We start from the raw sequence: 26,897 nt of genomic DNA on the forward strand, positions 1-26,897 counted from the left end.
ACACAGACTCTCTCTCTGAGACACACAGACTCTCTCTCTGAGACACACAGACTCTCTCTCTCTCTCTCTCTCTGAGATACACAGACACACACTCTCTCTCTCTGAGACACACACAAACCAGTGGACAGGAAAGTAGACTTACGCCGTGGTAGGGCTGCACTATATGGGAAAAAAAAATTCATAGGACTTTTGGGATCAAATATAGGCAATTTTACTTGTGATTCTAGAACAAAACAGTTGGGTAAAACTGTTGGAATCCTAGAACTAGAATGATCATTCTCATTTGACGGTTGGAATACGAGGAATGCAGTTTTGTCGGCATGACAACGAATGAAAAGGGGACTAAGTACACTGAACAATAATATAAACACAACATGTAAAGTGCTGGTCACATGTTTCATGAGTTGAAATTAAAGACCCCAGAAATGTTCCATACGAATAAAAAGCTTATTTCTCTCAAATTTTGTGCACAAATTTGTTTACATCCCTGTTAGTGAGCATTTCTCGTTTTCCATGATAATCCATCCACTTGACATGTGTGGCATATCAAGAAGCTGATTAAACAGCATTATCATTACACAGGTGCACCTTGTGCTGGGGACAATAAAATACCACTAAAATGTGCAGTTTTGTCAAACAACAAAATGTCACTGTTGTCTCAAGTTGAGGGAATGTGCAATTTGCATGCAGACTGCAGGAATGTCCACAAGAACTGTTGCCAGAGAATTGAGTGTTAATTTCTCTACCATAAGCCACTTTGATTTAGATAATTTGTCTGTGCGTCCAACCAGCCTCACAACCACAGAGTACCTTGTAACCACTCCAGCCCAGGTTCTCCAGACCTACAGTTTCCTTTTCTGTGCTAATTAGTTACAGTACAATCTGACGTCCTGCTGAAACATCTGCACGTCACATGAACAAAGAAAACTGTAAAGTGGGCTGGCAATTTGTCTCTTAGACTGACGTCCTGCTACAACATCTGCATGTTTAACAAAGAAAACTGTAAAGTGGGCTGGTAATTTGTCTCTTAGACTGACGTCCTGCTACATCTGCATGTTTAACAAAGAAAACTGTAAAGTGGGCTGGTAATTTGTCTTAGACTGACGTCCTGCTCTCTCACAACACTATTGTTCTAAATTCCTTTGATCCTTCAGATCATTCAAATGTCAAGTCACATCCACTTCTCAGGTTCTCTCTGGTTTCTATTGTCCATTCATCCCCTTCTCAGGTTCTCTCTGGTTTCTATTGTCCATTCATCCACTTCTCAGGTTCTCTCTGGTTTCTATTGTCCATTCATCCCCTTCCCAGGTTCTCTCTGGTTTCTATTGTCCATACATCCCCTTCTCAGGTTCTCTCTGGTTTCTATTGTCCATACATCCCCTTCTCAGGTTCTCTCTGGTTTCTATTGTCCATACATCCCCTTCCCAGGTTCTCCTGGTTTCTATTGTCCATTCATCCCCTTCCCAGGTTCTCCTGGTTTCTATTGTCCATTCATCCACTTCTCAGGTTCTCTCTGGTTTCTATTGTCCATTCATCCACTTCTCAGGTTCTCTCTGGTTTCTATTGTCCATTCATCCACTTCTCAGGTTCTCTCTGGTTTCTATTGTCCATTCATCCCCTTCTCAGGTTCTCTCTGGTTTCTATTGTCCATTCATCCCCTTCTCAGGTTCTCCCTGGTTTCTATTGTCCATTCATCCCCTTCTCAGGTTCTCCCTGGTTTCTATTGTCCATTCATCCCCTTCTCAGGTTCTCCCTGGTTTCTGATGTCCATTCGTCCACTGCTGGCCTTCATTCAGTGAGGAGAGATGCTGTAGTACCAACGCCCTTTGGTACATTTGTCTCGGCCTCTAAATACGTTACTGTTTGTGATTAAAACATTCTGACAACTGAGCAACGTAAAATATAAATATTTAGGAAAAGCCAGGGAAGGAGCAGGGTGGGTTTTCTTTTTGGGGGGGGGTTTCATGCTCATCAAACCATCCAGTCACAACGCGTTCCCTGTGGATGGGGACATTATCATCTGATAGGGGCATAACCATGGTAGCCAAAATAATGGCCTGCCCAGCCTTTTTATACATGACCCTAAGCATGATGGGATGTTGATTTCTTAACTAACTCAGGAACCTCACCTGTGTGGAAGCGCCTGTTTTCAATATACTTTGCATCCCCTCATTTACTCAGGTGTTTCCTTTACTTTGGCAGTTACATGTACATTCAGACAACTGGAATCTTCTCCTTTTCCTTTCTGATTTAAAAACAATCTGTTACACTAACGATGCTCTACCACTGGTACCGGCCTGTATCAGAGCAAAATTATACTAGCGAGATGTTCCCTATAACTAGACTAACTAGTGTTTAGCAGAGAGTTTACTAGCCAGATGTTCCCTATAACTAGACTAACTAGTGTTTAGCAGAGAGTTTACTAGCCAGATATTCCCTATAACTAGACTAACTAGTGTTTAGCAGAGAGTTTACTAGCCAGATGTTCCCTATAACTAGACTAACTAGTGTTTAGCAGAGAGTTTACTAGCCAGATATTCTCTATAACTAGACTAACTAGTGTTTAGCAGAGAGTTTACTAGCCAGATGTTCCCTATAACTAGACTAACTAGTGTTTTGCAGAGAGTTTACTAGCCAGATGTTCCCTATAACTAGACTAACTAGTGTTTAGCAGAGAGTTTACTAGTGAGATATTCCCTATAACTAGACTAACTAGTGTTTAGCAGAGAGCAAGTTACACACAGAAATAGTTGAAAGCAGAAAACGTGTGGATTTACATTAAGAAGCATATTGGAAAGCTGCGTCTTTCTTGTTTGGAACAATCAGTTGACTGCAATGCTGTTGATTGGTCAAAACATACAGAGTGAATCTGAAGCAGGAAGGACTGGACGGCTTGAGTGACAGGGGAGGGGCGGGGCTTGGTGTGAGTGGAATTGGCAAAGAGCCAAAAGAGGAGGGACAGAGAACTCAGTCAGATCCAGTAATAACATGGAAAAGTAGAAAACATGTGTGTTGCAGACGGGCTAAGTGTCGTCTTAAAATATCGCAGCCGTTTTTCCCCTGCGATTTGGATAGTGTGCATGTCCATATCGCAACACCTCTTTAATTCTTATTGGTGCTCTGACACTGGTCTGCTCAGGAAGCATGACGCCACAGCCTGGGAGAGAGAGAGAGTGAGGAACTAGCAAGGCTCTGTGTGTGTGTGTGTGTGTGTGTGTGTGTGTGTGTGTGTGTGTGTGTGTGTGAGAGAGATCGAAACGGAGGGTATGCTTTCCAACAGTCCTCCCTTATAATGTCATCATGTGATGTGAATTTGGGACTGATTCTAGTTCCGTGGCGCCGACACCACTACGCGTACTGTCGTCATGCTAACGGACTTCGAGTTGGAATTCAGTATCAACGTCCCGACCGATTAGCTTCAGATCGATACGTGTTTTACATATTAATAGAGCTATAAATTGATGGAATGATCACAGCAATAACACATAAATTACACGGGAGAGGAACTTACTGTCAATCAATATCCTGAACCAATCTAAAGAATATTACCACTAGACCGTCCAATAAGAAGGCAATCGATTCAGTGTGAGTGTGTGTGCGCGTGTTTGTGTACAGACTTCAAGTCCACAGAAATGAAGCGACAATTGTAGGATGAAGATAAAGGCTGAAATACCAAACCTTCCTCAAACTGAGGGGCATCCCAAACCCTGATCAAAATGTATGTTAGGACTAACATCCCTTTAGTCTGCTACTCTACCCTGATAAATAATACTACCATCCCTCTACCCTGTTAAATACTACTACCATCCCTCTACCCTGTTAAATACTACTACCATCCCTCTACCCTGTTAAATACTACTACCATCCCTCTACCCTGTTAAATACTACTACCATCTCTCTACCCTGTTAAATACTACTACCATCCCTCTACCCTGTTAAATACTACTACCATCTCTCTACCCTGTTAAATACTACTACCATTCCTCTACCCTGTTAAATACTACTACCATCCCTCTACCCTGTTAAATACTACTACCATCCCTCTACCCTGTTAAATACTACTACCATCCCTCTACCCTGTTAAATACTACTACCATCCCTCTACCCTGTTAAATAATACTACCATCCCTCTACCCTGTTAAATACTACTACCATCTCTCTACCCTGTTAAATACTACTACCATCCCTATACCCTGTTAAATACTACTACCATCCCTCTACCCTGTTAAATACTACTACCATCCCTCTACCCTGTTAAATACTACTACCATCCCTCTACCCTGTTAAATACTACTACCATCCCTCTACCCTGTTAAATACTACTACCATCCCTCTACCCTGTTAAATAATACTACCATCCCTCTACCCTGTTAAATACTACTACCATCCCTCTACCCTGTTAAATACTACTACCATCTCTCTACCCTGTTAAATACTACTACCATTCCTCTACCCTGTTAAATACTACTACCATTCCTCTACCCTGTTAAATACTACTACCATCCCTCTACCCTGTTAAATACTACTACCATCCCTCTACCCTGTTAAATAATACTACCATCCCTCTACCCTGTTAAATAATACTACCATCCCTCTACCCTGTTAAATACTACTACCATCCCTCTACCATCCCTCTACCCTGTTAAATAATACTACCATCCCTCTACCCTGTTAAATACTACTACCATCCCTCTAGTCTGTTAACTTACATCTAGACGTTCCGCTAGCGGAACACCTGCTCCAATATCCAATGATAGGCGTGGCGCGAAATACAAATTCCTCAAAAATCCCAAAACTTCAATTTTTCAAACATATGACTATTTTACACCATTTTAAAGACAAGACTCTCCTTTATCTAACCACACTGTCCGATTTCAAAAAGGCTTTACAGCGAAAGCAAAACATTAGATTATGTCAGCAGAGTACCCAGCCAGAAATAATCAGACACCCATTTTTCAAGCTAGCATATAATGTCACAAAAAACAAAACCACAGCTAAATGCAGCACTAACCTTTGATGATCTTCATCAAATGACACTCCTAGGACATTATGTTATACAATACATGCATGTTTTGTTCAATCAAGTTCATATTTATATCAAAAACCAGCTTTTTACATTAGCATGTGACGTTCAGAACTAGCATTCCCACCGAACACTTCCGGTGAATTTACTAAATTACTCACGATAAACGTTCACAAAAAACATAACGATTATTTTAAGAATTATAGATACAGAACTCCTTTATGCAATCGCTATGTCCGATTTTAAAATAGCTTTTCGGTGAAAGCACATTTTGCAATATTCTGAGTAGATAGCCTGGCCATCACGGGCTAGCTATTTTGACACCCAGCAAGTTTGGCCCTCACCAAACTCAGATTTACTATAAGAAAAATTAGATTACCTTTGCTGTTCTTCATCAGAATGCACTCCCAGGACTTCTACTTCAATAACAAATGTTGGTTTGGTTCCAAATAATCCATAGTTATATCCAAATAGCGGCGTTTTGTTCGTGCGTTCAAGACACTATCCGAAGGGTAAAGAAGGGTGACGCGCCCGCCGCATTTCGTGACAAAAAAATTCTAAATATTCCATTACCGTACTTCGAAGCATGTCAAACGCTGTTTAAAATCAATTTTTATGCGATTTTTCTCGTAAAAAAGCAATAATATTCCGACCGGGAAACCCTGTTTTCGTTCAAAGACGAAAAAAATCTAAAATGGACTCTTCTCGTGCACGCGCCCCCAGTCTCATTGTTCTCAGATCGACCACTATCCAAATGCGCTACTGTTTTTCAGCCATGGCCTGCAAAGTCATCATTCAATGTTCTGGCGCCTTCTGAGAGCCTATGGGAGCGTTAGAAAATGTCACGTTACAGCAGAGATCCCCTGTTTTGGATAGAGATGATCAAGAAGGCCAAGAAATAGTCAGAGAGGGCGCTTCCTGTTTGGAATCTTCTCAGGTTTTGGCCTGCCAAATGAGTTCTGTTATACTCACAGACACCATTCAAACAGTTTTAGAAACTTTGGAGTGTTTTCTATCCAAAGCTAATAATTATATGCATATTCTAGTTTCTGGGCAGGAGTAATATTCAGATTAAATCGGGTACGTTTTTTATCCGGCCGTGAAAATACTGCCCCCTATCCATAACAAGTTAAATACTACTACCATCCCTCTACCCTGTTAAATACTACTACCACCCCTCTACCCTGTTAAATACTAGTACCATCCCTCTACCCTGTTAAATACTACTACCATCTCTCTACCCTGTTAAATAATACTACCATCCCTCTACCCTGTTAAATAATACTACCATCCCTCTAGTCTGTTAAATACTACAACCATCCCTCCACCCTGTTAAATACTACTACCATCCCTCTACTCTGTTAAATACTACTACCATCCCTCTACACTGTTTAATACTACTACCATCCCTCTACCCTGTTAAATAATACTACCATCCCTCTAGCATGTTAAATAATACTACCATCCCTCTACCCTGTTAAATACTACTACCATCCCTCTACCCTGTTAAAGCCTACTACCATCCCTCTACCCTGTTAAATAATACTACCATCCCTCTACCCTGTTAAATACTACTACCATCCCTCTACCCTGTTAAATACTACTACCATCCCTCTACCCTGTTAAATACTACTACCATCCCTCTACCCTGTTAAATACTACTATCACCACTCTACCCTGTTAAATACTACTACCATCCCTCTACCATCCCTCTACCCTGTTAAATAATACTACCATCCCTTTACCCTGTTAAATACTACTACCATCCCTCTAGTATGTTAAATACTACTACCATCCCTCTACCCTGTTAAATACTACTACCATCCCTCTACCCTGTTAAATAATACTACCATCCCTCTACCCTGTTAAATAATACTACCATCCCTCTAGTATGTTAAATAATACTACCATCCCTCTACCCTGTTAAATACTACTACCATCCCTCTACCCTGTTAAATACTACTACCATCCCTCTACCCTGTTAAATAATACTACCAATCCTCTACCCTGTTAAATACTACTACCATCCCTCTACCCTGTTAAATAATACTACCATTCCTCTACCCTATTAAATACTACTACCATCCCTCTACCCTGTTAAATACTACTACCATCCCTCTACCCTGTTAAATAATACTACCATTCCTCTACCCTGTTAAATACTACTACCATCCCTCTAGTATGTTAAATAATACTACCATCCCTCTACCCTGTTAAATACTACTACCATCCCTCTAGTATGTTAAATAATACTACCATCCCTCTACCCTGTTAAATACTACTACCATCCCTCTAGTATGTTAAATAATACTACCATCCCTCTACCCTGTTAAATACTACTACCATCCCTCTAGTATGTTAAATAATACTACCATCCCTCTAGTATGTTAAATAATATTGAGCATAAAAACATCAAATACACTGTGAATTAAACTGTTGCTTTCTGAGACATCCCTAGAGGCATTTTGTCGTCACACTTAAAATCAGACAGCATTACAGGTTCAAGGTAACTGAGCCATACACAATGTTTTTTGGAAGTATTCAAGATGAGTATTCAAATGAATAAACAAACATCTTACAGGACGACGAGTCTGGTTCCTCACAAGAGAGTTGTGATGGAATCTCTGAGCCAGTCTGGCTGGCCATGTCCTTGTGTATGGCCACTGAAGTACACAGGACACAGTCACACACACACACAGTCACACACACACAGTCAACACACAGAGCTGTAACGGTGACCATCTTACTGCCTCACCGGCAGTCACGAGTAATGAAGGCAGTCAAATTCCACCTGTCCGTTAAGTCACAGTAATTAGGCTTCTCCAAGCTCTGATGCTGCTGATGGTCATTAGTAGCCTACTGAACTTGCTAACTGCCTGGTACTCAGCACTATATTGTCTCTCCATCAGGTCCTAATGGCCTGGAACTCAGGGCTCTATTGTCCTCTAATCAGAACCTAATGGCCTGGAACTCAGGGCTCTTTTGTCCCTCCTCCATCAGGTCCCTAATGGCCTGGTACTCAGGGCTCTATTGTCCCTCCATCAGGTCCTAATGGCCTGGTACTCAGCACTCTATTGTCCCTCCATCAGGTCCTAATGGCCTGGTACTCAGGGCTCTATTGTCCCTCCACCAGGTCCTAATGGTCTGGTACTCAGGTCTCTATTGTCCCTCCATCAGGTCCTAATGGTCTGGTACTCAGGGCTCTATTGTCCCTCCACCAGGTCCTAATGGCCTGGTTATTAGGGCTCTATTGCCCCTCTAATCACTCTGATAACAATGCAAATGCAATGGAAAATCAAACCAACCATTTCTTGAGAGCCCTGGCATTCAGCTGATGTGCCATGAGAGACAGCTCCTCATAGCTGGTTGATGCATGGAATTAAATAAGTGTTCCTATGAGCCCATGTTGCTCAACATTTCTATAGGCTATACAATTGTGTGAGAAAACAGAGTTTTGATGGCCTCTATTAAAAAGAGGAGGATCCCATCAGCACATATATTATTTAGTATATGTAAAGTCCAGATTAAATTGAGAATAGTCTGACGGGTGAGAGTATCATCAACTGCTTGTCAGATTGTGAATGAGAGACTGATGAAGTGTGTACAGGCTGCACGAAAAACAAACCAGAGCTCATGCCTTTCAGGCAACTTTATTCAAATCATTAGAGTCACATCACACAGCTTTACAATGTATTAAAAATCAAAACATGTAGCCTAACGTTTGTAGAACAACTAAAGTTACTTAAATAACTCAAAAGTAATCATATAGAAGGACCTGTTTCTCTGTTAACCGCTCAACATAGAATAGTGCACACTTTTTCATCTGGAGAAAAAACATCCTTTCTATTTTATTCAGCCATGTTCAATTGTATCATTTTTACTGTGAAATAATTTAAAGTAATGACACAGAATAGGATGGAAGTGAAGTAGCACAGCCCACAGCCATATGGCCTAGCCAAACCAGAGTCTTAACATAAGTACTAACTCGGAGTATGCTATTCTGTTCTTCTGAAATAGACTACATTTTACGCATATCATGTTTCTTTAGACCTGTCTAAATAAATAATGGATTTATTGTGACGGTGTAGACTATATTACATGGATTTATTGTGGTGGTGTAGGTAGAATATATTACATGGATTTATTGTGATGGTGTAGACTATATTACATGGATTTATTGTGACGGTGTAGACTATATTACATGGATTTATTGTGGTGGTGTAGGTAGAATATATTACATGGATTTATTGTGGTGGTGTAGGTAGAATATATTACATGGATTTATTGTGATGGTGTAGACTATATTACATGGATTTATTGTGGTGGTGTAGGTAGAATATATTACATGGATTTATTGTGATGGTGTAGACTATATTACATGGATTTATTGTGACGGTGTAGACTATATTACATGGATTTATTGTGGTGGTGTAGGTAGAATATATTACATGGATTTATTGTGAAGGTGTAGACTATATTACATGGATTTATTGTGGTGGTGTAGGTAGAACTATATGTACATGGATTTATTGCTGAATGGTGTAGACTATATTACATGGATTTATTGTGATGTGTAGGTAGACTATAGTACATGGATTTATTCTGATGGTGTAGACTATATTACATGGATTTATTGTGATGGTGTAGACTATAGTACATGGATTTATTGTGATGGTGTAGACTATATTACATGGATTTATTGTGATGGTGTAGACTATATTACATGGATTTATTGTGATGGTGTAGACTATATTACATGGATTTATTGTGATGGTGTAGACTATAGTACATGGATTTATTGTGATGTGTAGGTAGACTATAGTACATGGATTTATTCTGATGGTGTAGACTAAATTACATGGATTTATTGTGATGGTGTAGGTAGACTATAGTACATGGATTTATTGTGATGGTGTAGACTATATGACATGGATTTATTGTGATGGTGTAGACTATATTACATGGATTTATTGTGATGGGTAGACTATATTACATGGATTTATTGTGAAGGTGTAGACTATATTACATGGATTTATTGTGAAGGTGTAGACTATATTACATGGATGTATTGTGATGGGTAGACTATATTACATGGATTTATTGTGAAGGTGTAGACTATATTACATGGATGTATTGTGATGGTGTAGACTATATTACATGGATTTATTGTGAAGGGTAGACTATATTACATGGATTTATTGTGATGGGTAGACTATATTACATGGATGTATTGTGAAGGGTAGACTATATTACATGGATGTATTGTGAAGGTGTAGACTATATTACATGGATGTATTGTGATGGTGTAGACTATATTACATGGATGTATTGTGATGGGTAGACTATATTACATGGATTTATTGTGAAGGTGTAGATTATATTACATGGATGTATTGTGATGGTGTAGACTATATTACATGGATTTATTGTGAAGGGTAGACTATATTACATGGATGTATTGTGAAGGGTAGACTATATTACATGGATTTATTGTGAAGGTGTAGACTATATTACATGGATTTATTGTGAAGGTGTAGACTATATTACATGGATTTATTGTGATGGGTAGACTATATTACATGGATGTATTGTGAGGGGGAAGGCTGTATTTATTAGACTGTTTTAACTGTAGATGTTATAAAGTTCTGTATCGGTGGGTTGGAGGCTACGAGTGGAACACCCAGAGATGCTAAATCCTCTTTATGTTAATTAACAGTCAATTGTCGTGAGACCGACAGTTATTTGCATGACAATCATTGTCTGACATTTCAGACCTTCACAACCCTACGCAGCGCGGGCGCGCCCCCCACACACACACACACACACACACACACACACACACACACACACACACACACACACACACACACACACACACACACACACACACACACGATCACTTCAGCCCAGGATCAGACAAGGCCTCAGCTAAAGGGACAGAACATCTACCTCCATCCATACAAAGGGCTTTATCAGGGATGGAACACACACCTCTGTCTATTCAGGTCCATGTTAATGTTCTGTTAATGAGGACTAACAAACAAGATGAGACAGATAGCAAATGGGGAGGGAACGGGCTAACAAACCTGTGATTGTTCATTCATCTCCCCTCCCCTCCCCTCCTCTCCTCTCCTCTCCTCTCTCCTCCTCTCCTCTCCTCCCCCCCTTCCCCTCTCCTCTCCTCCCCCCCTCCTCTCCTCTCCTCCCTTCCTCTCCTCTCCTCTCCACTCCTCTCCTCTCCTCTCCTCTCCTCTCCTCCCCTCCCTCTCTCTCTCTCTCTCCTCTCCTCTCCTCCTCCTCTCTCCTCCTCTCTCTCTCTCTCTCCTCTCCTCTCCTCCTCTCTCCTCTCCTCTCCTCTCCTCTCCTCTCCTCTCCTCTCCTCTCCTCTCCTCTCCTTAGCCTCTCCTATCGAACTGGACAGGACACGGCCAACTGTGACACGTGTCGGAACAGTGCATGCATAATTTACAGGTAAGCGGTGTTGTGTGTGTGTGTGTGTGTGTGTGTGTGTGGTGTGTGTGTGGGTTAAAGGCCCAATGCAGACATAAACATGAATATCCTGTGTTTTATAGGTATTTCAACACTATGAGGTTGGAATAATACTGTGAAATGGTGAAAATGATGATAATGCCCTTTTAGTGGAAGAACTGTTTGAAAAGACCACCTGAAATATCAGCCTGTTTTGGTGGGATGGAGTTTTGGCCTGCCTGGTAACATTAGTTAATAGACCAATAAGACAGAGAGTTCCAAACCTCTCTTCCAATGACAGCTAGTTTTCCCATTTTCCCCTCCCCACTCAGACCACTCCCAGACAGTTCCAGATAAATTCTTGCTTGAGAAATGTCTCTTTGCTAAGAAGCTGTTTTTGTTTCTTTTTGACCATTTTAATGGAAAACAATCACAGTAAGGTACTTTATTGTTATCCAGAAATAATTTGATAAAGAGATAAAAACAGCTGGTCCTTTAAAGATGACTGGCTAGTCTGTTGGTTATTCTGTATCCCCGGGGGTAGGTCTAGAGTACAGGCACTGAACGACTCATGAGGAGACAGGGAAGGGTGACTGGCCCCACACAGACCGGTGACTGTCCACACACAGACCGGTGACTGGCCCCACACAGACCGGTGACTGGCCCCACACTGGCCCCATACTGGCCCCACACGGACTGGTGACTGTCCACACACATACTGGTGACTGTCCACACACAGAGACTGGTGACTGTCCACACACAGAGACTGGTGACTGTCCACACACAGAGACTGGTGACTGTCCACACACCGGTGACTGGTGACTGTCCACACACCGGTGACTGGCCCCACACACACCGGTGACTGGCCCCACACACACCGGTGACTGGCCCCACACAGAGACCGGTGACTGGCCCCACACAGAGACTGGTGACTGGCCCCACACAGAGACTGGTGACTGGCCCCACACGAGACGGGACGGGCCCTCCGCCGGTGACTGGCCCCCGGCGGGCGGCCCCACACAGAGACTGGTGACTGGCCCCACACAGAGACTGGTGACTGGCCCCACACAGAGACTGGTGACTGGCCCCACACAGAGACTGGTGACTGGCCCCACACAGAGACTGGTGACTGGCCCCACACAGAGACTGGTGACTGGCCCCACACAGAGACTGGTGAATGTCCCCACACAGACCGGTGAATGTCCCCACACAGACCGGTGACAGTCCACACACAGACCGGTGACAGTCCACACACAGACTGGTGACAGTCCACACACAGACTGGTGACAGTCCACACACAGACTGGTGACAGTCTACACACAGACTGGTGACAGTCTACACACAGACTGGTGACATCAACACATGGACTGACTGCACACTCCTATAGTAAAGGGTTGAGCTTGAGTGTCCAGCTGTTGTTGTAAGGTTAACATGACACACCTCCTTAACTGACACAGCAGACACAGTTCAGCCTGGAGTCATCAACCACTTCTAGAGTATATTCTGTCTGTTATGGACAGTCTTCTACCCCAGTGGGTCACATCCAGGGGACAACTCCATGTCCACCCCCCCCAGTGGGTCACATCCAGGGACAACTCCATGTCCACCCCCCCCCCAGTGGGTCACATCCAGGGACAACTCCATGTCCACCCCCCCCCCCAGTGGGTCACATCCAGGGGACAACTCCATGTCCACCCCCCCAGTGGGTCACATCCAGGGGACAACTCCATGTCCACCCCCCCCCCTCAGTGGGTCACATCCAGGGGACAACTCCATGTCCACCCCCCCCCCCCCAGTGGGTCACATCCAGGGGACAACTCCATGTCCACCCCCCCCCCCTCAGTGGGTCACATCCAGGGGACAACTCCATGTCCACCCCCCCAGTGGGTCACATCCAGGGGACAACTCCATGTCCACCCCCCCCAGTGGGTCACATCCAGGGGACAACTCCATGTCCACCCCCCCCCCCCAGTGGGTCACATCCAGGGGACAACTCCATGTCCACCCCCCCCCCCCCAGTGGGTCACATCCAGGGACAACTCCATGTCCACCCCCCAGTGGGTCACATCCAGGGACAACTCCATGTCCACCCCCCCAGTGGGTCACATCCAGGGACAACTCCATGTCCACCCCCCAGTGGGTCACATCCAGGGACAACTCCATGTCCACCCCCCAGTGGGTCACATCCTGGGGACAACTCCATGTCCACCCCCCAGTGGGTCACATCCTGGGGACAACTCCATGTCCACCCCCCCAGTGGGTCACATCCAGGGACAACTCCATGTCCACCCCCCCAGTGGGTCACATCCAGGGACAACTCCATGTCCACCCCCCCAGTGGGTCACATCCAGGGACAACTTGGGCCCCTAGAGAGCATCTTCAGTCAGGGCTCCATCACACAGATAAGGGATGAAGAGAGTGTGTCAGAGGAACACGAGGGAGAGAAGAGATAGTGTTTAACAGAGATAATAGAGAGACAGAGAGATAGTTTAAGATAATAGAGGGAAGCGAGTGTTCTGTGACAGACCACTTAGTGGAGAGTGTAGAACCTCTTCCCTTCAGCCTTCTGAAGTAGCCTTTAAAATCAGACTACACCGTCTGAAGTAGCCTTTAAATCAGACTAAACCGTCTGAAGTAGCCTTTAAAATCAGACTGCACCGCCTGAAGTAGCCTTTAAAATCAGACTGCACCGTCTGAAGTAGCCTTTAAAATCAGACTGCACCGTCTGAAGTAGCCTTTAAAATCAGACTGCACCGTCTGAAGTAGCCTTTAAATCAGACTGCACCGTCTGAAGGAGCCTTTAAAATCAGACTGCACCGCCTGAAGTAGCCTTTAAAATCAGACTGCACCGTCTGAAGTAGCCTTTAAAATCAGACTGCACCGTCTGAAGTAGCCTTTAAAATCAGACTGCACCGTCTGAAGTAGCCTTTAACACCGTCTGAAGTAGCCTTTAACACCGTCTGAAGTAGCCTTTAAAATCAGACTGCACCGTCTGAAGTAGCCTTTAAAATCAGACTGCACCGTCTGAAGTAGCCTTTAAAATAAGACTGCACCGTCTGAAGTAGCCTTTAAAATCAGACTGCACCGTCTGAAGTAGCCTTTAAAATCAGACTGCACCGTCTGAAGTAGCCTTTAAAATCAGACTGCACCGTCTGAAGTAGCCTTTAAAATCAGACTGCACCGTCTGAAGTAGCCTTTAACACCGTCTGAAGTAGCCTTTAAAATCAGACTGCACCGTCTGAAGTAGCCTTTAAAATCAGACTGCACCGCCTGAAGTAGCCTTTAAAATCAGACTGCACCGTCTGAAGTAGCCTTTAAAATCAGACTGCACCGTCTGAAGTAGCCTTTAAAATCAGACTGCACCGTCTGAAGTAGCCTTTAAAATCAGACTGCACCGTCTGAAGTAGCCTTTAAAATCAGACTGCACCGTCTGAAGTAGCCTTTAAAATCAGACTGCACCGCCTGAAGTAGACTTTAAAATCAGACTGCACCGCCTGAAGTAGCCTTTAAAATCAGACTGCACCGTCTGAAGTAGCCTTTAAAATCAGACTGCACCGCCTGAAGTAGCCTTTAAAATCAGACTGCACCGCCTGAAGTAGCCTTTAAAATCAGACTACACCGTCTCCATCTAGTGGATCAGACTCTGGTCAGATATAAAGAGGTTGTTACAGGAAGGACTCCATTCTGAGAAAGGTATCGTAGCCGACTGTAATGTGGACTGTTAAACGGTAAGCCCAGACTAAATGACAGGACTGCAGGGTGACATCAGGGGATAAACAGAGACAGACTCCATCCTGATTATAACGTGACAGAAGAGCAGAGGAAAATGGCCAGTCGTGGTTTTAAGAGAGGGGCAGCAGCAGTGAGGACAGGCCTTTTTATAGCTTGGGGACGACGCAGAGACGAGAGTAGAGTGAGGGTTGGGTCAAGGAGAGAGCAAGGACAAGCGTTGGGGCGAGAGGAAAAGCCGGGGACAGGTCTGTGATTTAGGCATGAGATTAGTCATAAATTAATCGTCCCCTTCTGCTGAAGCCATGTGACCTCCTGCCAGCCCCTGGGAGAGAGAGAGACTTGGTTGGCTAGCTAGGCTGAATCTAGGTTAGCTATCCTAGTGTCTACTGTAGAGACACCACAACACACAGTATAGTATCATACCAGCTCCTCTAGTCTAGTGTCTACTGTAGAGACACCACAACACACAGTATAGTATCATACCAGCTCCTCTAGTCTAGTGTCTACTGTAGAGACACCACAACACACAGTATAGTATCATACCAGCTCCTCTAGTCTAGTGTCTACTGTAGAGACACCACAACACACAGTATAGTATCATACCAGCTCCTCTAGTCTAGTGTCTACTGTAGAGACACCACAACACACAGTATAGTATCATACCAGCTCCTCTAGTCTAGTGTCTACTGTAGAGACACCACAACACACAGTATAGTATCATACCAGCTCCTCTAGTCTAGTGTCTACTGTAGAGACACCACAACACACAGTATAGTATCATACCAGCTCCTCTAGTCTAGTGTCTACTGTAGAGACACCACAACACACAGTATAGTATCATACCAGCTCCTCTAGTCTAGTGTCTACTGTAGAGACACCACAACACACAGTATAGTATCATACCAGCTCCTCTAGTCTAGTGTCTACTGTAGAGACAGACCACAACACACAGTATAGTATCATACCAGCTCCTCTAGTCTAGTGTCTACTGTAGAGACAGACCACAACACACAGTATAGTATCATACCAGCTCCTCTAGTCTAGTGTCTACTGTAGAGACACCACAACACACAGTATAGTATCATACCAGCTCCTCTAGTCTAGTGTCTACTGTAGAGACACCACAACACACAGTATAGTATCATACCAGCTCCTCTAGTCTAGTGTCTACTGTAGAGACAGACCATAACAAACAGTATAGTATCATACCAGCTCCTCTAGTCTAGTGTCTACTGTAGAGACACCACAACACACAGTATAGTATCATACCAGCTCCTCTAGTCTAGTGTCTACTGTAGAGACACCACAACACACAGTATAGTATCATACCAGCTCCTCTAGTCTAGTGTCTACTGTAGAGACACCACAACACACAGTATAGTATCATACCAGCTCCTCTAGTCTAGTGTCTACTGTAGAGACACCACAACACACAGTATAGTATCATACCAGCTCCTCTAGTCTAGTGTCTACTGTAGAGACACCACAACACACAGTATAGTATCATACCAGCTACTCTAGTCTAGTGTCTACTGTAGAGACAGACCATAACACACAGTATAGTATCATACCAGCTCCTCTAGTCTAGTGTCTACTGTAGAGACAGACCACAACACACAGTATAGTATCATACCAGCTCCTCTAGTCTAGTGTCTACTGTAGAGACACCACAACACACAGTATAGTATCATACCAGCTCCTCTAGTCTAGTGTCTACTGTAGAGACACCACAACACACAGTATAGTATCATACCAGCTCCTCTAGTCTAGTGTCTACTGTAGAGACACCACAACACACAGTATAGTATCATACCAGCTCCTCTAGTCTAGTGTCTACTGTAGAGACACCACAACACACAGTATAGTATCATACCAGCTCCTCTAGTCTAGTGTCTACTGTAGAGACACCACAACACACAGTATAGTATCATACCAGCTCCTCTAGTCTAGTGTCTACTGTAGAGACACCACAACACACAGTATAGTATCATACCAGCTCCTCTAGTCTAGTGTCTACTGTAGAGACACCACAACACACAGTATAGTATCATACCAGCTCCTCTAGTCTAGTGTCTACTGTAGAGACACCACAACACACAGTATAGTATCATACCAGCTCCTCTAGTCTAGTGTCTACTGTAGAGACACCACAACACACAGTATAGTATCATACCAGCTCCTCTAGTCTAGTGTCTACTGTAGAGACACCACAACACACAGTATAGTATCATACCAGCTCCTCTAGTCTAGTGTCTACTGTAGAGACACCACAACACACAGTATAGTATCATACCAGCTCCTCTAGTCTAGTGTCTACTGTAGAGACACCACAACACACAGTATAGTATCATACCAGCTCCTCTAGTCTAGTGTCTACTGTAGAGACACCACAACACACAGTATAGTATCATACCAGCTCCTCTAGTCTAGTGTCTACTGTAGAGACACCATAACACACAGTATAGTATCATACCAGCTCCTCTAGTCTAGTGTCTACTGTAGAGACACCACAACACACAGTATAGTATCATACCAGCTCCTCTAGTCTAGTGTCTACTGTAGAGACACCACAACACACAGTATAGTATCATACCAGCTCCTCTAGTCTAGTGTCTACTGTAGAGACAGACCACAACACACAGTATAGTATCATACCAGCTCCTCTAGTCTAGTGTCTACTGTAGAGACACCACAACACACAGTATAGTATCATACCAGCTCCTCTAGTCTAGTGTCTACTGTAGAGACACCACAACACACAGTATAGTATCATACCAGCTCCTCTAGTCTAGTGTCTACTGTAGAGACACCACAACACACAGTATAGTATCATACCAGCTCCTCTAGTCTAGTGTCTACTGTAGAGACACCACAACACACAGTATAGTATCATACCAGCTCCTCTAGTCTAGTGTCTACTGTAGAGACACCACAACACACAGTATAGTATCATACCAGCTCCTCTAGTCTAGTGTCTACTGTAGAGACACCACAACACACAGTATAGTATCATACCAGCTCCTCTAGTCTAGTGTCTACTGTAGAGACACCACAACACATAGTATAGTATCATACCAGCTCCTCTAGTCTAGTGTCTACTGTAGAGACACCACAACACACAGTATAGTATCATACCAGCTCCTCTAGTCTAGTGTCTACTGTAGAGACACCACAACACACAGTATAGTATCATACCAGCTCCTCTAGTCTAGTGTCTACTGTTGAGACACCACAACACACAGTATAGTATCATACCAGCTCCTCTAGTCTAGTGTCTACTGTTGAGACACCACAACACACAGTATAGTATCATACCAGCTCCTCTAGTCTAGTGTCTACTGTAGAGACACCACAACACACAGTATAGTATCATACCAGCTCCTCTAGTCTAGTGTCTACTGTAGAGACAGACCATTAACACACAGTATAGTATCATACCAGCTCCTCTAGTCTAGTGTCTACTGTAGAGACACCACAACACACAGTATAGTATCATACCAGCTCCTCTAGTCTAGTGTCTACTGTAGAGACAGACAACAACACACAGTATAGTATCATACCAGCTCCTCTAGTCTAGTGTCTACTGTAGAGACACCACAACACACAGTATAGTATCATACCAGCTCCTCTAGTCTAGTGTCTACTGTAGAGACACCATAACACACAGTATAGCATCATACCAGCTCCTCTAGTCTAGTGTCTACTGTAGAGACACCACAACACACAGTATAGTATCATACCAGCTCCTCTAGTCTAGTGTCTACTGTAGAGACACCACAACACACAGTATAGTATCATACCAGCTCCTCTAGTCTAGTGTCTACTGTAGAGACACCACAACACACAGTATAGTATCATACCAGCTCCTCTAGTCTAGTGTCTACTGTAGAGACACCACAACACACAGTATAGTATCATACCAGCTCCTCTAGTCTAGTGTCTACTGTAGAGACACCACAACACACAGTATAGTATCATACCAGCTCCTCTAGTCTAGTGTCTACTGTAGAGACACCACAACACACAGTATAGTATCATACCAGCTCCTCTAGTCTAGTGTCTACTGTAGAGACACCACAACACACAGTATAGTATCATACCAGCTCCTCTAGTCTAGTGTCTACTGTAGAGACAGACCATAACACACAGTATAGTATCATACCAGCTCCTCTAGTCTAGTGTCTACTGTAGAGACACCACAACACACAGTATAGTATCATACCAGCTCCTCTAGTCTAGTGTCTACTGTAGAGACACCACAACACACAGTATAGTATCATACCAGCTCCTCTAGTCTAGTGTCTACTGTAGAGACACCACAACACACAGTATAGTATCATACCAGCTCCTCTAGTCTAGTGTCTACTGTAGAGACACCACAACACACAGTATAGTATCATACCAGCTCCTCTAGTCTAGTGTCTACTGTAGAGACACCACAACACACAGTATAGTATCATACCAGCTCCTCTAGTCTAGTGTCTACTGTAGAGACACCACAACACACAGTATAGTATCATACCAGCTCCTCTAGTCTAGTGTCTACTGTAGAGACAGACCACAACACACAGTATAGTATCATACCAGCTCCTCTAGTCTAGTGTCTACTGTAGAGACAGACCACAACACACAGTATAGTATCATACCAGCTCCTCTAGTCTAGTGTCTACTGTAGAGACACCACAACACACAGTATAGTATCATACCAGCTCCTCTAGTCTAGTGTCTACTGTAGAGACAGACCACAACACACAGTATAGTATCATACCAGCTCCTCTAGTCTAGTGTCTACTGTAGAGACACCACAACACACAGTATAGTATCATACCAGCTCCTCTAGTCTAGTGTCTACTGTAGAGACACCACAACACACAGTATAGTATCATACCAGCTCCTCTAGTCTAGTGTCTACTGTAGAGACACCACAACACACAGTATAGTATCATACCAGCTCCTCTAGTCTAGTGTCTACTGTAGAGACACCACAACACACAGTATAGTATCATACCAGCTCCTCTAGTCTAGTGTCTACTGTAGAGACACCACAACACACAGTATAGTATCATACCAGCTCCTCTAGTCTAGTGTCTACTGTAGAGACAGACCACAACACACAGTATAGTATCATACCAGCTCCTCTAGTCTAGTGTCTACTGTAGAGACACCACAACACACAGTATAGTATCATACCAGCTCCTCTAGTCTAGTGTCTACTGTAGAGACACCACAACACACAGTATAGTATCATACCAGCTCCTCTAGTCTAGTGTCTACTGTAGAGACACCACAACACACAGTATAGTATCATACCAGCTCCTCTAGTCTAGTGTCTACTGTAGAGACACCACAACACACAGTATAGTATCATACCAGCTCCTCTAGTCTAGTGTCTACTGTAGAGACACCACAACACACAGTATAGTATCATACCAGCTCCTCTAGTCTAGTGTCTACTGTAGAGACACCACAACACACAGTATAGTATCATACCAGCTCCTCTAGTCTAGTGTCTACTGTAGAGACACCACAACACACAGTATAGTATCATACCAGCTCCTCTAGTCTAGTGTCTACTGTAGAGACACCACAACACACAGTATAGTATCATACCAGCTCCTCTAGTCTAGTGTCTACTGTAGAGACACCACAACACACAGTATAGTATCATACCAGCTCCTCTAGTCTAGTGTCTACTGTAGAGACACCACAACACACAGTATAGTATCATACCAGCTCCTCTAGTCTAGTGTCTACTGTAGAGACACCACAACACACAGTATAGTATCATACCAGCTCCTCTAGTCTAGTGTCTACTGTAGAGACACCACAACACACAGTATAGTATCATACCAGCTCCTCTAGTCTAGTGTCTACTGTAGAGACACCACAACACACAGTATAGTATCATACCAGCTCCTCTAGTCTAGTGTCTACTGTAGAGACACCACAACACACAGTATAGTATCATACCAGCTCCTCTAGTCTAGTGTCTACTGTAGAGACACCACAACACACAGTATAGTATCATACCAGCTCCTCTAGTCTAGTGTCTACTGTTGAGACACCACAACACACAGTATAGTATCATACCAGCTCCTCTAGTCTAGTGTCTACTGTAGAGACACCACAACACATAGTATAGTATCATACCAGCTCCTCTAGTCTAGTGTCTACTGTAGAGACACCACAACACACAGTATAGTATCATACCAGCTCCTCTAGTCTAGGGTCTACTGTAGAGACACCACAACACACAGTATAGTATCATACCAGCTCCTCTAGTCTAGTGTCTACTGTAGAGACACCACAACACACAGTATAGTATCATACCAGCTCCTCTAGTCTAGTGTCTACTGTAGAGACAGACCATAACACACAGTATAGTATCATACCAGCTCCTCTAGTCTAGTGTCTACTGTAGAGACACCACAACACACAGTATAGTATCATACCAGCTCCTCTAGTCTAGTGTCTACTGTAGAGACACCACAACACACAGTATAGTATCATACCAGCTCCTCTAGTCTAGTGTCTACTGTAGAGACACCACAACACACAGTATAGTATCATACCAGCTCCTCTAGTCTAGTGTCTACTGTAGAGACACCATAACACACAGTATAGTATCATACCAGCTCCTCTAGTCTAGTGTCTACTGTTGAGACACCACAACACACAGTATAGTATCATACCAGCTCCTCTAGTCTAGTGTCTACTGTAGAGACACCACAACACACAGTATAGTATCATACCAGCTCCTCTAGTCTAGTGTCTACTGTAGAGACACCACAACACATAGTATAGTATCATACCAGCTCCTCTAGTCTAGTGTCTACTGTAGAGACACCACAACACACAGTATAGTATCATACCAGCTCCTCTAGTCTAGTGTCTACTGTAGAGACACCACAACACACAGTATAGTATCATACCAGCTCCTCTAGTCTAGTGTCTACTGTAGAGACACCACAACACACAGTATAGTATCATACCAGCTCCTCTAGTCTAGTGTCTACTGTAGAGACACCACAACACATAGTATAGTATCATACCAGCTCCTCTAGTCTAGTGTCTACTGTAGAGACACCACAACACACAGTATAGTATCATACCAGCTCCTCTAGTCTAGTGTCTACTGTAGAGACACCACAACACACAGTATAGTATCATACCAGCTCCTCTAGTCTAGTGTCTACTGTTGAGACACCACAACACACAGTATAGTATCATACCAGCTCCTCTAGTCTAGTGTCTACTGTTGAGACACCACAACACACAGTATAGTATCATACCAGCTCCTCTAGTCTAGTGTCTACTGTAGAGACACCACAACACATAGTATAGTATCATACCAGCTCCTCTAGTCTAGTGTCTACTGTAGAGACACCACAACACACAGTATAGTATCATACCAGCTCCTCTAGTCTAGTGTCTACTGTAGAGACACCACAACACACAGTATAGTATCATACCAGCTCCTCTAGTCTAGTGTCTACTGTAGAGACACCACAACACACAGTATAGTATCATACCAGCTCCTCTAGTCTAGTGTCTACTGTAGAGACACCACAACACACAGTATAGTATCATACCAGCTCCTCTAGTCTAGTGTCTACTGTAGAGACACCACAACACACAGTATAGTATCATACCAGCTCCTCTAGTCTAGTGTCTACTGTAGAGACACCACAACACACAGTATAGTATCATACCAGCTCCTCTAGTCTAGTGTCTACTGTTGAGACACCACAACACACAGTATAGTATCATACCAGCTCCTCTAGTCTAGTGTCTACTGTAGAGACACCACAACACACAGTATAGTATCATACCAGCTCCTCTAGTCTAGTGTCTACTGTAGAGACAGACCATTAACACACAGTATAGTATCATACCAGCTCCTCTAGTCTAGTGTCTACTGTTGAGACACCACAACACACAGTATAGTATCATACCAGCTCCTCTAGTCTAGTGTCTACTGTAGAGACACCACAACACACAGTATAGTATCATACCAGCTCCTCTATTCTAGTGTCTACTGTAGAGACAGACCATAACACACAGTATAGTATCATACCAGCTCCTCTAGTCTAGTGTCTACTGTAGAGACACCACAACACACAGTATAGTATCATACCAGCTCCTCTATTCTAGTGTCTACTGTTGAGACAGACCATAACACACAGTATAGTATCATACCAGCTCCTCTAGTCTAGTGTCTACTGTAGAGACAGACCATAACACACAGTATAGTATCATACCAGCTCCTCTAGTCTAGTGTCTACTGTTGAGACACCACAACACACAGTATAGTATCATACCAGCTCCTCTAGTCTAGTGTCTACTGTAGAGACACCACAACACACAGTATAGTATCATACCAGCTCCTCTAGTCTAGTGTCTACTGTAGAGACACCACAACACACAGTATAGTATCATACCAGCTCCTCTAGTCTAGTGTCTACTGTTGAGACACCACAACACACAGTATAGTATCATACCAGCTCCTCTAGTCTAGTGTCTACTGTAGAGACACCACAACACACAGTATAGTATCATACCAGCTCCTCTAGTCTAGTGTCTACTGTAGAGACACCACAACACACAGTATAGTATCATACCAGCTCCTCTAGTCTAGTGTCTACTGTAGAGACACCACAACACACAGTATAGTATCATACCAGCTCCTCTAGTCTAGTGTCTACTGTAGAGACACCACAACACACAGTATAGTATCATACCAGCTCCTCTAGTCTAGTGTCTACTGTAGAGACACCACAACACACAGTATAGTATCATACCAGCTCCTCTAGTCTAGTGTCTACTGTAGAGACACCACAACACACAGTATAGTATCATACCAGCTCCTCTAGTCTAGTGTCTACTGTAGAGACACCACAACACACAGTATAGTATCATACCAGCTCCTCTAGTCTAGTGTCTACTGTAGAGACACCACAACACACAGTATAGTATCATACCAGCTCCTCTAGTCTAGTGTCTACTGTAGAGACACCACAACACACAGTATAGTATCATACCAGCTCCTCTAGTCTAGTGTCTACTGTAGAGACACCACAACACACAGTATAGTATCATACCAGCTCCTCTAGTCTAGTGTCTACTGTAGAGACACCACAACACACAGTATAGTATCATACCAGCTCCTCTAGTCTAGTGTCTACTGTAGAGACACCACAACACACAGTATAGTATCATACCAGCTCCTCTAGTCTAGTGTCTACTGTAGAGACAGACCATAACACCCACCCAAGCTCCTGCTACTCTCTGTTATTATCTCTGCATAGTCACTTTAATAACTCTACCTATATGTACATATTACCTCAATTACCTCCACTAACCGGTGCCCCCGCACATTGACTCTGTACCGTAACACCCTGTATATAGCCTCCACATTGACTCTGTACCGGTACCCCCTGTATATAGCCTCCACATTGACTCTGTACTGTAACACCCTGTATATAGCCTCCATATTGACTCTGTACCGGTACTCCCTGTATATAGCCTCCACATTGACTCTGTACCGGTACTCCCTGTATATAGCCTCCACATTGACTCTGTACCGGTACCCCCTGTATATAGCCTACACATTGACTCTGTACCGTAACACCCTGTATATAGCTTCCATATTGACTCTGTACCGGTACTCCCTGTATATAACCTCCACATTGACTCTGTACCGGTACCCCCTGTATATAGCCTCCACATTGACTCTGTACCGGTACCCCCTGTACCGGTACCCCCTGTATATAGCCTCCACATTGACTCTGTACCGGTACCCAGTGTATGTAGCCTCCACATTGACTCTGTACCAGTACCCCCTGTATATAGCCTCCACATTGACTCTGTACCGGTACCCCCTGTATGTAGCCTCCACATTGACTCTGTACCGGTACACCCTGTATATAGCCTCCATATTGACTCTGTACCGGTACCCCCTGTATATAGCCTCCACATTGACTCTGTACCGGTACCCCCTGTATATAGCCTCCACATTGACTCTGTACCGGTACCCCCTGTATATAGCCTCCACATTGACTCTGTACCGGTACCCCCTGTATATAGCCTCCACATTGACTCTGTACCGGTACCCCCTGTATATAGCCTCCACATTGACTCTGTACCGGTACCCCCTGTATATAGCCTCCACATTGACTCTGTACCGGTACCCCCTGTACCGGTACCCCCTGTATATAGCCTCCACATTGACTCTGTACCGGTACCCCCTGTATATAGCCTCCACATTGACTCTGTACCGGTACCCCCTGTATATAGCCTCCACATTGACTCTGTACCGGTACCCCCCTGTATAAAGCCTCCACATTGACTCTGTACCGGTACCCCCTGTATATAGCCTCCACATTGACTCTGTACCGTAACACCCTGTATATAGCCTACACATTGACTCTGTACCGGTACACCCTGTATATAGCCTCCATATTGACTCTGTACCGGTACCCCCTGTATATAGCCTCCACATTGACTCTGTACCGGTACCCCCTGTATATAGCCTCCACATTGACTCTGTACCGGTACCCCCCTGTATATAGCCTCCACATTGACTCTGTACCGGTACCCCCCTGTATATAGCCTCCACATTGACTCTGTACCAGTACCCCCTGTATATAGCCTCCACATTGACTCTGTACCGTAACACCCTGTAACTAGCCTCCACATTGACTCTGTACCGGTACCCCCTGTATATAGCCTCCACATTGACTCTGTACCGGTACCCCCTGTATATAGCCTCCACATTGACTCTGTACCGGTACCCCCTGTATATAGTCTCCACATTGACTCTGTACTGGTACCCCCTGTATATAGCCTCCACATTGACTCTGTACCGGTACCCCCTGTATATAGCCTCCACATTGACTCTGTACCGTTACCCCCTGTATATAGCCTCCACATTGACTCTGTACCGGTACCCCCTGTATATAGCCTCCACATTGACTCTGTACCGGTACCCCCTGTATATAGCCTCCACATTGACTCTGTACCGTACCACACTGTATATAGCCTCCACATTGACTCTGTATCGGTACCCCCTGTATATAGCCTCCACATTGACTCTGTACCGTACCACACTGTATATAGCCTCCACATTGACTCTGTATCGGTACCCCCTGTATATAGCCTCCACATTGACTCTGTACCGGTACCCCCTGTATATAGCCTCCACATTGACTCTGTACCGGTACCCCCTGTATATAGCCTCCACATTGACTCTGTATCGGTACCCCCTGTATATAGCCTCCACATTGACTCTGTACCGGTACCCCCTGTATATAGCCTCCACATTGACTCTGTACCGTAACACCCTGTATATAGCCTCCACATTGACTCTGTAGCGGTACCCCCTGTATATAGCCTCCACATTGACTCTGTACCGTAACACCCTGTATATAGCCTCCACATTGACTCTGTACCGGAACCCCCTGTATATAGCCTCCACATTGACTCTGTATCGGTACCCCCTGTATATAGCCTCCACATTGACTCTGTATCGGTACCCCCTGTATATAGCCTCCACATTGACTCTGTATCGGTACCCCCTGTATATAGCCTCCACATTGACTCTGTATCGGTACCCCCTGTATATAGCCTCCACATTGACTCTGTACCGTACCACACTGTATATAGCCTCCACATT

The 26,897-nt window shown here is 43.9% G+C and overlaps 1 protein-coding gene across 2 annotated transcripts in view; it reads right to left on the reverse strand.

Moving 5' to 3' along the window:
* Window positions 1-26,897, reverse strand: part of LOC106591860 (dedicator of cytokinesis protein 1) — a 747,377-nt gene that overhangs the window by 507,791 nt on the left and 212,689 nt on the right. The gene's annotated exons all lie outside the window — the stretch shown is intronic.

The sequence above is a fragment of the Salmo salar genome, chromosome 01 (genome assembly GCF_965601325.2).
Source record: "Salmo salar chromosome 01, fSalSal1, whole genome shotgun sequence".
NCBI classification, from domain to species: domain Eukaryota; kingdom Metazoa; phylum Chordata; class Actinopteri; order Salmoniformes; family Salmonidae; genus Salmo; species Salmo salar.